Source organism: Rhinolophus hipposideros (genome assembly GCF_964194185.1).
Source record: "Rhinolophus hipposideros genome assembly, chromosome: 18".
NCBI lineage: Eukaryota > Metazoa > Chordata > Mammalia > Chiroptera > Rhinolophidae > Rhinolophus > Rhinolophus hipposideros.
The window spans coordinates 25,442,894-25,456,664 of record NC_138064.1 but is presented as its reverse complement, the minus strand read 5'-3'; positions in this window follow the sequence as shown (position 1 = coordinate 25,456,664).

The following is a 13,771-nucleotide window of genomic DNA, read 5'->3' as shown; positions in this document are numbered from 1 at the left end:
GACTTTCTCAGCCATATCATTTTTGAAAATTATAGGCTGGTTATTTTGGAGACTTTGGTGATGTGGTGTAAACAAACCTACTGTACTGCCCGTAATCGGCTGTACTATCTGGGTTTGTGTAAGTGCACTCTGTGATGTTTGTAGCAGGACGAAATTACCTAGCTACACATTTCACAGGATGTATCCCTGTCACAAAATGGCGCATGCCTTGTACTATCATTATTTATCTTTATGCTCTAATTGTCCCAGGTTTGACCAGTAGGAACCCCTTTACACTGGCTTCTGTGGCATGTATCCATCATTCTTTGAGCACTTCCTTACTTTCTGGCACAGTCAGATGATCCAAGCTCATCTTCTTTCCTTGTATCAGCCCTGGGATCTCCCATTTCTCCAAGAGTCTTTTTCCTTTTAGCAGAGTGGCATCTAGGAACTAAAATCTGAATGCAAGATGTGTTCATTGCTGGGATACTACTACTTCTAGGTTCCTCTAATAAAAAAGGATATGTATGCACATATACATACCACTCTCTTTCACCCCCCCATATATATACATACCACATATACATACGACTCTCTTTCACCCCCCATATATATATATATATATATATATATATATATATATATATATGTATATATGTATATATATATGTGTGTGTGTGTGTGTATATATATATATATATATAGTGTGTGTGTGTGTATGTGTCTGTCTATATAGTCATGAATATACACTAATACCTCCAATTTCTGCTTCCTATCACCACAGAATTTATTATAGCTTTATTCCTTTCCATATTTGTACCTTCCTTTTCTGGCAGTAAGAAATCTAGTTAGATGAGGGTAAAGGGAATCAAATATATGGTGATGGAAAGAACTGACTCTGGGTGGTGAACATACAATGTGATATATAGATGATGTGTTACAAAATTGTACACCTGAAATCTATGTAAATTGTCAACCCAATAAGCTTTAAAAGAAAAAAAAAAGAAAAAAGAAATCTAGCTTCCATTATCTTAATCTATTATTTGCCCAATCTACCTATATGTAGCCAGTCTTTCAGGGCTGCCTGCCTGCCTGCCTGCCCTCTTACACCTGCCTAATGGCATTTTCACTGAATAATAAATAAGGGACAGAAAGAAGGATAGAGGGAGGGAGGGAAGAATAAAGGGAGGAAGAAAAGAAGAGAGGAAGGGAGGATGGGAATAATACATTTTAAAATAAATAAAAATACTTTTTTTTGCAGATATTATGTATAGGTATGGTAGAAGTAAAGTTCTGGGAATGGAGTTATTTTTCAGATCTTGAATATATATTCTATTGTATTTATGTATTTCTTCACAGCACTTAATGGTAACAGGCATTAGGCATACAAAGATGAATGAGGGGCTCAGTTGGTTAGACTGCAATGCTCTTAACAAGGTTGCCAGTTCGATCCCTACATGGGCCACTATGAGCTGCGCCCTCCACAACTACATTGAAACAACTACTTGACTTGGAGCTGATGGGTCCTGGAAAAACACAGGTAAAACAAATAAAAAAGTTAGAAAAAAAAATGAATGATCCATAGTCTACAAAGAAGTCTGCATTTGATAAAGCAAGTAGATATGCTGACAATTCCTATGATAGTAGGATAAGGGTTATAAAAGATGAATACAAAAAGATCTAGGAGCACAGAGAAGAGGCCCATAGATTTGACACAGGCAGCTGAATGATTCTCTTTTCCATTAAGAGTAAGAATTGACATGCTAAAGGCTTCATTTCTAGTTGGCCTTCTGAATTCTTAATCTCCTTTTCCTTCCTCTCTTGTCAGTCTAGAGAAGGCCAGAGAAGCCTGGACAGGAACAGTCTCCCTCCACAGTCAGTTAGAACAGTTACTGAGCAATAGGAAATACCACTGTCCCTTAAAAGTCTATTGTCCTGTGTCCCTAGGTCTGAGGTTGGGGGCCTTTGGCAAATTTTGAGGGTAGCTTCTGACTTCAATAGATCAGAATTTTTTTATATTTAATACCACATAATTCTTTTGAATATTATACTTTTTCAGTGATTTTTAAAGTCACTATTATACAATTTCTTATCAAATGTCAATATTCTAGAATTTTTATGCAAATCAACTGTGTCATTATAATTAGTGGACTTATAGGCAAATCACTTCAATTTTAATTATTTTGGTTAAAGCTTTCATTGTATAAGGTGTCTTTAAAATATGCTTATTAGTTAAAAGTCTCAACAATGTGGAAATGTGGGTTGGTTTTATTGCTCTCCAATTAAAAGTTATGGCTCCATGGTTTTCAAGGAAGGAGACATTAGTTCAATTTTACATGATACAAGTAAAATAAATAAATCCAGATGAATGAATCTTGACCTGTTTTCTGCCCCAAGTCATCTGAGAGAGAAATACAGAGGGTGCCAAAAACATGTATACATGTTTTAAGAAAGGAAAACTGTATTAAAATAATTGTAATACTCAATATACACCAATAATAAAAGATGAATACAAGTCACCTGTGACTTCTTCGATTACAAGAGGTGCTCAAAGTGGTTACCACCATCATAATCCATACACTTCTTTTTTTGTTTTATTAGTTTCGGGTGTACCAAACGATATAATAGTTAGACATTTCAGACACTTCTGATGACAGCGAACTACTGCTTGAGCAATGTTGAACCAGAGTGTCCACTTATATACATTTTTTGGCACCCATGGTATACCCTCTGCTCTGATTGTCTATTCCTGTTCAGAAAACCATTGTGCCTTCTCAGCACTGGCCTTCAAGAACTTGAGATGCTCAAGTTTTAAATGAATCAATTTGAATGAAAAAATAATCTTTGAGATTACAAAAAAGACAATCGTAACGAAATACAAAAATCCATTAAAGCTATATTTCCCCCTGCGTTACAGAAATTGACAACTCTTTAAATATTATATTAACCATATTACACCCCCATCATATATTTTGCAATATAAAGACATTTCTTAAACCAAGTACTAGTATTACAACCACAATTATCTGTCTACGGTTGATATGGAGCATGGATATTGATCATATCTTGACAAGGATTTCAGGTCTGTTGAAAGCTGGTTGAAACTCAGGGTGGAGTCTGCATGAGAGGCACGATATGATTATATGTTGGGCACAGCACAGTGACATTTTCCTAATAGCTTACAAGTTCACAGAGTTCAGAGGCAATTCGTATAAACTCAAAATGTCTTAGTAGCCACGTAAAAGACTACTTGTACCTTGGAGGCACCTGGGTCTCAGATTGAGACTCATTTCTATATATCTAGAAACTGCTAGAGTCATCACTTTGGAATCCTATCTTAGTGTAGGTATAATTAACTCTCATTACTTACTTTGGATTTGGATGATTTTATAACCAGAAACTCACTAATTACAGCACAATCTTCTTGTTCATTTTTTAAAGAGCTTTCTTCCTATTTTCTTTGGTTTCACTCATAAGTAAAAGATAAATGTCATGTGAATAGATAAGAATTTTTGAAAACCTGTTTTCAAAGCTGTTAATGGAAGATAATCATTCTAAGATTTACCTTCTGGATTGCTTTAGTTAGAAGCATACCATGATGAAATACTTTCACAATTATTTTTATCAAGCATAATATCCAGCAAACTATAATACTAACCTTATCATACAGTTTCAGGAAATAGGTAATAAGTATTATTATTTTGTGTTTAGTGATAGAAACATTAAAGCTGACAGTAACAAGTGATTTTAAAATAATGATTAAGTTCCAGCTAAACTAGTGTTTTGACAAGCATTTACTAAAAATACTTGAGACAGCAGCAGTGGTAATGATACCAGTAATAAAACATAGCAGGACAGACTTGCCTGTTTCATACCCCTGACTCTTGTGCAACGTGTGTAATTAACAATCCATCGAAACCATTGGAGGAACATCCTGTAACATGGTTTAGGGAAACCTTTGTCCTCAGATTTATTAGCTACTGATATTCTATGGTGATTTGGTAAATAATCGAATTCTATTGATTTTTGAATACATAGTTGAAAAATATAAAGTCTGGTGGAGGACTTGGAGTTGATACCTTTTCTTTTAAACTCTTCACAGTAACCTCCCAACATGTTCTCCGTTTCCCTGAAATACCTAGAGTGTCTATCTCTCAGCAGATGAAATGAAGTGTCAACAAGAGACTTTCGTTTTGAAATCCAGCAGTTACATAAGCGTATCAAAATTAGGTTCATCATTACTAAACTCTACTGGTATAAATATTACGTAACAGAATTGTGACTTATTGGTAAATCCATTCATTTTAATTTGGGTAACACAAAGATTCAGAAATGCAGCATGTTCTGCATTTCTTTCTGCCAACAAATATCTAAATCAATATATTTTAAAATTATAACATCTGCAATTGTAATAAATGTCATAGGTCTTTAAAAGTACAAAGTTTTGAGGAATAAAAGTTATATGAGATGTACCCACTCACAGTGGCAGTAATATGAGTGCTAAACTGAAATGTAAAAATTTGGCTGAGGATTTGCTGAGAATAAGTGGGTAAAATATGTTTTCAGGGGAAAAGAAAAAGTAAAATAGATTGAAATTAATTCTTTTTAATACGGTTTCAATTGAATTAAAGAAAACAACAAAAATAGGCCACTTCTTATTGCCTTCCCCTGAAATAGTGTCCACAGATAGGCATGTTTAAGGATGTTCCTAGCACAGTTTCTTAAGCTTTCTTAGTTTCTGGAAGTCTTAGTGTCTCCGTAATTTTTTTCTGGCGAGCCTAGGACAAAAGGAATATTGAATATTCTGTTTACTAAGTAAGTATAATAGTTAGGCCCAAATTTAATGGTAATGTGGCAGTGGTAGTTTGTCAGACTGATGTCGCTGCGCTTCCCTCAAAAGTTAAAAATGTCCCATGATACTCTGAGTATGCAGCAACCGTCACAGTTTGGGAACCATGGTCCTGGCAGCATTAGTGGCAAAACACTGGTGATGACTCACGTGCTCATGAATTAGAAGGTGTTTAAGTGATAGTGTTTCTATATGATGGAATAATACGTAGGAGTTAAAAAGAATTAAATAGATCTGTATACTGATTTAGAAATATCTCCAATACATACCATTGAGTGAAACTTGGAAATATTCAGAGGAATAGCTTTAAAACGATACCATTTAAAACACACATATATATATAGAAGCAAAACTGTGGGTATGTCTGTATATTATACACACATACACACAATGTATATATATATTCTCTCTCTCTCTCTCTCTCTCTCTCTCTCTCTCTCTCTCTCTCTCTCTCTCTCTCCATATATGGATGCATGGAAAAGAGCCTGGAAAAATCTATCCCTGACTGATAACAAAAAATAGTCTTAGATATAAAGTTGAAGATAATTATCAAAGGGACCTTTAGCTTTATCTGTAATATTTGTAATTTAGCTATAATATTTATAGTTTAAGACATTAAATTTATTTAAATTAAATATATATAATATGTGTTTTAGTTAAGCTCTGATATTCTTCTAACAGCTAAAAGCCTAAGATAATATAATTTGAAGGCCTAGATCTTCCCTTAAATATAAACAAATGAATAGAAATAAATATAAAAAAAATCATCCTAAGATCACTTTAAAGATATACAGGCATAAAAGTATTCTTTCTTCCTTCCTTCCTGCCTTGACCTATGAAAGCAATACATGTTTTTTAATAATAATAATAATAATAATAATAATAATGATGTAACACAAATAAAAAGACAAGTCTCCACTTCTCCCCTAATCCCAGTCATTGAATGCATATGTCTCTACGTGTAAATTTAGATAGTTCTTGTTTTTGTTTTTTTTAACTATTCATATATGATAACTTGCTTTTGTCACTTAATGTTTTTGGAGATCTTTCTAGGATGACCAATTCGTTCAGGTTTGTCAGGGAATTTCCTGATTTCAACATTGAAAATCCTGAGCACTGCCCCTCCCCAATCTCATACAAACCAAGAGGCTGGTTACCAATCTCTAAGTCAGCTTATATATATCTATCTCAGTGGTAATAGCTGCATAATAGTCCATAAAATAGTAATACCTCTATTGCTAGTCACTGAAATTGTTTTCTTTTTTTTGCTATTATAAACAATTAGATTTTAATTTCTCTGTTATAAATTGTATTAATTATACATCAAGTATCTGAATCATTCTTGCTCTAAGAAGGAGTAAAGCAATGACTTGTGCAAGCCTCTTAATGGTTTTCAAAATGCAGAGCTTTCTGATTAAGAGAGTAGTTTGGCAAAATTTTGATCCAGTACTTACAGCATGAAGTACCATCTCCAGATTACCCCTAGCCAAATTTGAGGTGTTGTGTGTTGTGGGTTTGCACACATTTTGTATGTTGTGTGTTGTGGGTTGCACACATTTTGGGCTGGTTCCTGAAAATCCCTGATCTGTTAAGCGTGTTCCCACCCCTTACTGTTATTTCATCTGAAGTGTGGGGTGGAAAAATCCAGGCTTCTCTATTATTGTCTTTTTCCCTTTTTCCCCAAATTGCTGTATCTGGTTGTGCATATCCCATTCCCCCACCCCCTTTTTTTAAGAATTAAGACAATTTTGAAAAGAAACTACATTGTGAATGGAGTAAAATTTAAAGTTATTCCCTGTAGGGCTTTCCTGATGATAGAAGGAAATCAACTAAAATCGTAAAAATTTCTCAAGGAATTTTCATTTACAGAGCGTATCTACCTAACTAGGTTCTTCTGAGCTCAGGTGCATACAATTCTCTCCTCCTTGTAACCTTTTCTGTGAGGGTCTCTAATATGTTACACAGGAAGCTCCAAGCCCTGCCTACTGTGTATTCTCATTCAGTACATTCAGATCTGCCCTGCCTCTGCAGTCCATTTCCCCATTCTTCCTTAGCATGTTTCCCCTTGGCCTAGGGTATGAGGTGGGAAAGAGTTCTCTTGGTCAGTTCTTGACCCTCACAATTTTTCAACCATGTGATTTGCACACATGTGCTTTACCTACCAGGCATGCACACTTGTTTCTGCTCTAGCTTATTTCTGGCATGCTGTCAATATCACATTCCCTTACAGAGGTCTTTCCCAACCTTCCAATTTATTAATAAGAAGTCTCCCAGATAGAGATGCCAGATAAAATACAAGAGGTGAGTGAAATTTGAATTTCAGATAAGCAACAAATATCGTGTCCCAAATATTGCATGGGACATATTTATTCTAAAAACATTATTCGTTGTTTATCTGAAATTTAAATTGAACTCTGTTTATTTGCTACTTCTAGTTATTTTCTCTTATCACACTCTATTGTAATTTTATTTTTGCATTTCCCACTATTGTTTATTTAGTTGTTTTTGTGTTTAATGCCTGTCCACCTTCACAGGAATGCAGGGTCAAGGAGAGCGGGAACCCTGTCTGTTTTATTCCCCACTGTAGGCCCAGAATCTAGGGCACTGCTAGATATTCAACACACTCTTCAGGGAATGAATACACATCTTCCAATGACAAATGGTAATTATCAATGGTAATGCATTTTAAACGGAAATATTCTCTACCTGCCTTGAATTTTGTAAGGAACTTACCTTTCATGGAGTTTTGTTGTCACATAATTATAGACAGTACAATTTATCCTTTACTGCTCCCAACTGTGCTCTTCAGAACTTCTAGGATAAGAAAGGAGTCATGTAATCAGTTACAGAAAGAAAAACTTTCAAAAGACCATTCTAAAAAAACCCACCAAAACCCTATTACCTTATTACATTTACTAATCTCGATGAAGGGAAGGGGGATCCTATATTTTTGTCAATCACACATACTGTAAACATTCTTTAAAACTTTAATAAAAACATTCAAGAATGTATAACATTTTAACCCATAGGATACTGTCAACATATTGGATTGTCCTGGGGTTAACTTTAAACGTTTTTGCAAAAATCTCACAATAAAACTTCTCTTAACTATACATATTTTTGAACTTTTTTGTAAATGTAGCATTCTATCCAATTCATGATTTTTTAAAAAATAATTTGTTCTTAATAACAGCTTTCTGGTAGTTTAAGGAAAGGTAAATTAACTGTTTCTTGTTCATCCTAGTAAATTTTATTTGGAATGGAAGTTCCACAGAACTATAATCTTATTAATAGAACATAAAGTTCGGTATGATCTTTTTCACAAATAGTTCTACTTCTTTAGGTGAAGTTAGTTAAGTGGTATTTAGACAAAATGATCTGAGTAAAATTAGAGTTGAGCAATTTCATCATCACTGTGGACTGATTTTGCATGGTTTAGACCTCTTTTCCTTAATTCCAGATATAGGGATCAGAAAATTTTAAATTATGTAACAGTTTCTAAAATATGCTCTGTTTATTTATATGAAGTCTAAACTGCTGGGGGTAATGATGTGTTTCTGTGTAGAATCAAAAAACTACATGACTGAAACATTTGACGGATTTTAACTCACCAGTTCATTTGTACACAGCAAATGTGTAACTATCAATATTTTGCTTTCAAAACACAGACCTCTTTTGGACATTGATAATCAAAGCATCTATTTATCACGATATTCAGAAATCCTCCCAATATTAAGTGGGGATGTTTGATGTGGCAGCCTCTTTCACCGCTGATGCCAAAGGTGATTCAGCATACGGAGTGGGCCTCCCTCACCCCTGACACCTACTAGGTTTTGCTTGAATAAAACAACGAAAAAGCAGGAAGCTGCAGAGAGGTTGTAAACAGCGGGCAGTGGCTTCCACCAGAGTTCCCCACGGGCTTATCTCATCCTCTCTTCTGTGTGTGTGTGTGTGTGTGTGTGTGTGTGTGTGTGTGTGTGTGTGTGCGCGTGTGTGTGCACGCGTGCATGGCTGCTGAAACCCCTTTCCTGTTGAACTGGGACAGAACTAAGTTGGGAAGGTTAGCTTGGGGTGGGGGCGGGGGTTGGTTCTGAAATCTAAGAACAAGCTTCCTTTCCCACCACTTTCCGCTGAGTCAGTTCACTGCCGCATGCTCTGCAGGATCTGAAGCCTTTGTGTTCCGATTATTTTACTAGCTACAAAAGCCACACCCTTGTACTACACAAACAGAACACTTTGTCCTTCCCGGAGTTCCCTACTTTGACCACAGCCCTGGGATTTCACAGCTGCCTCACAGTGGCTTTCCTATGGTGATATGAAGCGTTAGGCTGGTGAGAGTCTCCCTGTCCTAATGCAGATTTTTACAGTTGTGAACTCTGGGACTCCCTTGCTGGTAAAGACTTTGAACAAAGATTGACTCTGTCACTTAAAACAGGTTCAGAAATCCATTTATTATACATTCAAAAAAAAAAAAAAAAAGGAAAAGTTCAATGACAGTGAGAAAGAAATATATTAAAGTGTTTTGATTTAGAAAATCATTTTATTTTTTATTGTTTTAAATTAAAGTTTATTGGGGTGACAGTTGTTAGTAAAGTTACATAGATTTCAGGTGTACAATTCTGTAATACATTATCTATATCTCCCATTGTGTGTTGACCACCCAGTCAGTAGTTCTCTTTTCATCACCATATATTAGACCCTGTTTACCCTCTTCTAGAGCCTTCCTCTCCCCTTACCCTCTGGTAAACCCTAAACAATAGTTTATGTCTATGTCTATGAGTTTTTGTTCCTTCATTTGTTTGTCTTGTTTTTTTGCTGTTTTCAGTTTTATATCCCACATATCAATGAAATCATATGGTTCTCTACTTTTTCTGTCTGACTTATTTTGCTTATCATTATAATCCATGTAGTCACAAATGGTACTATTTCATCTTTTCTTACTGCCAAATAGTATTCCATTGTGTATATATATACCACAACTTCTTTATCCATTCATCTATTGAAGGACATTTTGGTCTCCATGTCTTGGCCACTGTAAACAAAGCTGCAGTGAACACTGGAGCATACGTGTCTTTATGTATAAATGTTTTCAGATTTTTTGGGTAGATACCCAGGAGAGGGATTGCTGGGTCATATGGTAATTCTATTCTTAATTTTTTGAGGAACCTCCACACTGCCTTCCATAGCGGCTGCACCAATCTGCATGCCCACCAACAGTGAATGAGGGTTCCTTTTTTTCCACAGGCTCTCTGACACTTTTTTCTGTTTGTATTGATGATAGCCATTCTAACTGGGGTGAGATGATAGCTCATTGTGGTTTTTGTTTGCATTTCTCTGATGATTAGTGATGTTGAGCATTTTTCATATGTCTATTTGCCATTTGTATGTTGTTGTCTTTGGAGAAATGTCTCTTCAGGTCCTCTGCCCATTTTTCAATTGGGTTATTTGTTTTTTTTGTTGTTAGAGTTGTATGAGTTCCTTGTATATTTTGGATATCAGCCCCTTATTGGAGGCACTGTTTGCAAAAATCTTCTCCCATTCAGTTGATTGCCTCTTTATTTTGTCGATGGTTTGTTTTGCTGTGCAGAAGCTTTTAAGTTTGATTTAGTCCCATTCATTTATTTTAGCTTTTACTTCCCTTGCCTTTGGAGTCAAATTCATAAAATGCTCTTTGAACCCAAGGTCCATAAGTTTAGTACCTATGTTTTCTTCTATGCAGTTTATTGTGTCAGGTCTTATGCTTAGGTCTTTGATCCATTTTGAATTAATTTTGGTACATGGTGACAGGTAATAGTCTAGTTTCATTCTTTTGCTCGTGGCTTTCCAATTCTGCTAGCACCATTCATTGAAGAGGCTGTCTTTTCTTCATTGTATGGTTTTTGCTTCTTTGTCAAAAATTATCTGTCCATCTTTATGTGGGTTTATTTCTGGGTTCCCAATTCTATTCCATTGGTCCTGTGTGTCTGTTTTTCTGCCAGTACCATGCTGTTTTGATTATTGTTGCCCTGTAGTACAAGCTAAAGCCAGGGAATGTGATACCTCCAGCATTGTTTTTTTTTTTTTCTTAGGATAGCTTTGGCTATACGGGGTCGTTTGTGGTTCCATATAAATCTGGTGATTTTTTTTGTTTTATTTCTTTAAAAAATGCTATTGGGATTTTGATGGGAATTGCATTAAATCTGTATATTGCTTTGGGTAATACGGCCATTTTAACTATGTTGATTCTTCCAATCCATGAGCACGGCTCTCTTTCCATTTCTTTGTGTCTTTTTCAACATTCATTTACAGCAAATACTCATTTATATACATTAGGATTGCTAATGACCCGTTGGTCTACACAGGCTGCTGCAGGAAAGAAGGGGTGTAGTGGAAGGAGGGCTGAACTAGGAGACTGAGCTGCAGCCTAAATCTCCTGCAACCTACATAGCCACAGTCTTCTTCACGAGATTTTAAGTCATGTTCCTATTCTCCTCAAACCCTGTTACAGGATCAAATGCTTCTTACATGATATTACATTATGAACTTAATACGATAGACAGTACAAAACTACCTTTTTATTGAATGGTGATTACAGAGGCTACACTAAATGCTACTAAAAAAAATTCAACTGAATAAATTTGAAGATCTAATTGACTTTATTAAGCCATTCATGAATGGGGAAGCATCTCATTTAGCAACAGGAAGGGTGACGCAAAGGAGCTATTTACAAAAGAAAAGTTTATTTTCAGACCAGGACATCTTTTGGGGAAAGGGAATGGGAAGGGTTTTTATCATGCAGATTGCCTCTTCTCTCTATGGGGAGAGATGGGGGCCCCCCATCACAGATTACCTTACTGGTGCCTAACCAGAAAATTCCAGAGTGGTTGATTAAGTTTATGTTTCTGGGAGAGGTTGAAACCGCAATTAGATCAGATATTAAATCTAGGTTTGGTATCATGAGCTTTAAGTCCGAGTGACACCATTTTGGGCCTATGGTTTTCTCTTTAACAGAGCTATGTTCATTTTCTCATTTAATTCTTTGCATAACTGTGAAGTAACTTCAGTAATCTGCTTTTCACTCACAAGGAAAGAGAGGCTTAGAGGTGTTAAGTCTCTAGACATGCATGGTCACTCAGTTAATAATAGGAAGAAAAGGGCTGCTAACAAGGCCTGGTAGAATCCAGAGCTCAAGATCTTAACCACTAAGGAACTCAGCCCGCTAATTACAGGCTGGCTGGTCAAACTGGGGCGGGGGTGGGGTTGGGGTGGGGGTGGGGAGGACTTGCTTTGAGGTACTGGCATAAGAAGCATATTGTTTTTAATGTTTTTATTTAGATTGGGTGCTTACCGGAGGAGTGGATGATGTTGATAGATATTACTACCAGATAATAAGTACTTCCTACACTGGCCTCACAAACACTCCTCCCCAAACCTTGGCACCATTATGTCTTCTGTTGCTTTGCAGCCTTCATAAAACTGTTTGGGATAGAATTGTCACTCTAGCCAAATGAAGTCTTTCTTTTTATTATCAAAGCCCCTCAATGGAATAAATAGGTTTTCACTATCATCCATCAAACTATGTCCTACCCCTTCTACAAAGTGAATCTCAAAAAATTTATTATTAACATTTTCTAAAGTCTCACATTGAGGGTAATCCTACCAACTTCAGTCATTGCAAGAAATATTGTAAAACAACCTAGTCCTGCATTTCTTTCTTGACAAAATCCAATTGGGTCTCTCTGAGGCATTTTTTTACAAATTTTGGTTTATGTATGCATATTTTTTTATTTTACATATGTGACTTTAATATTAGCCCAAAAAACCAATACAGATATCATTCATTTGGTGAGCTCTTATTTATTTATTTATTTATTTATTTATTTATTTATTTATTTATTTATTTTAAGAGGGATGACTCATTCTAGAAACATTCTATTCTCATGGATTCTGTGTCTCCACAATTGTCATCATCATCATCATCATCATCATCATCATCGTATTATTATTATTATTATTGTTGTTATTATTTTATGTTTCATTTGCTGTTCCTCCTTGCTTACCTTGCTAGTTTTTCCTTCTCTACTCAACTAGTAAATGCTGGAGGACCTTAGATTTGGTTTTGGGCTTTCTTCTCTGTCCATTCTGTATCTTTTTCTGATTTCATCTGGCCCCACAAATTAAAAAACCATGTCTACGCTGATAAGTCTAAAATTTTTCTTCGGTCCTGACATCTCCCTAGTACCAGATGTCTAGTTCACATCTCCCTTCATCTACACAATTGCAATGTTTGTCACATGTACAAAGAAATGAAGTAGGAATATTTTCCCGTGAGTCCCCTAATGATGTAAATGATGTTGGATCTGCCGGCAGTGTCTGAGTGTGGGCTGGGATCCTGTCTTGTGAAGTTGTAGAATGGACACACGGACCAGGGAGAGGCAAAAAGTTGTAAAGGAAGATAGTTTATTAGAGGCAGGAGAAGAGGTTGCAGCTCCCAAGCAGGAAGGGGTCCCGAATGGGGGTGCCCACTGGCTAAGGCAAAAGGCTTTTACTTTTATACTTTCCCCTGCCTGCTTGGGGAAGGGGGCTGGAGACTTCTAATAGAATTCATCTATTAGGTTTGTCCTGTTTGTTCATCCTGAAGAGATTAATGAACCAACCCATTCCTATCTATCATATCTGCTTCTTTGTCCTGCCAGAAGGGATTTGAGATTATCTATTAACCTTAAAGCGCATTCTCATGTCTTTGTCCTGGAGTGAAGGAGACATTCCAGGGCCTGGAGTTTGGGGATATGGCTGTTTTTGTTTGTTTGTTTGTTCCACCGGGGACCCCCTGTCTACCTAGCAACCATAGTGACTAACCTGTCTCAGAAAGACTTTAAATTTTCATTCTTCCTATCCCAGTATTGTCCATTTTAATTAAATCACCAACTACCTTATAGTTCAAGCTGTTTTGTGGTCTCTTGT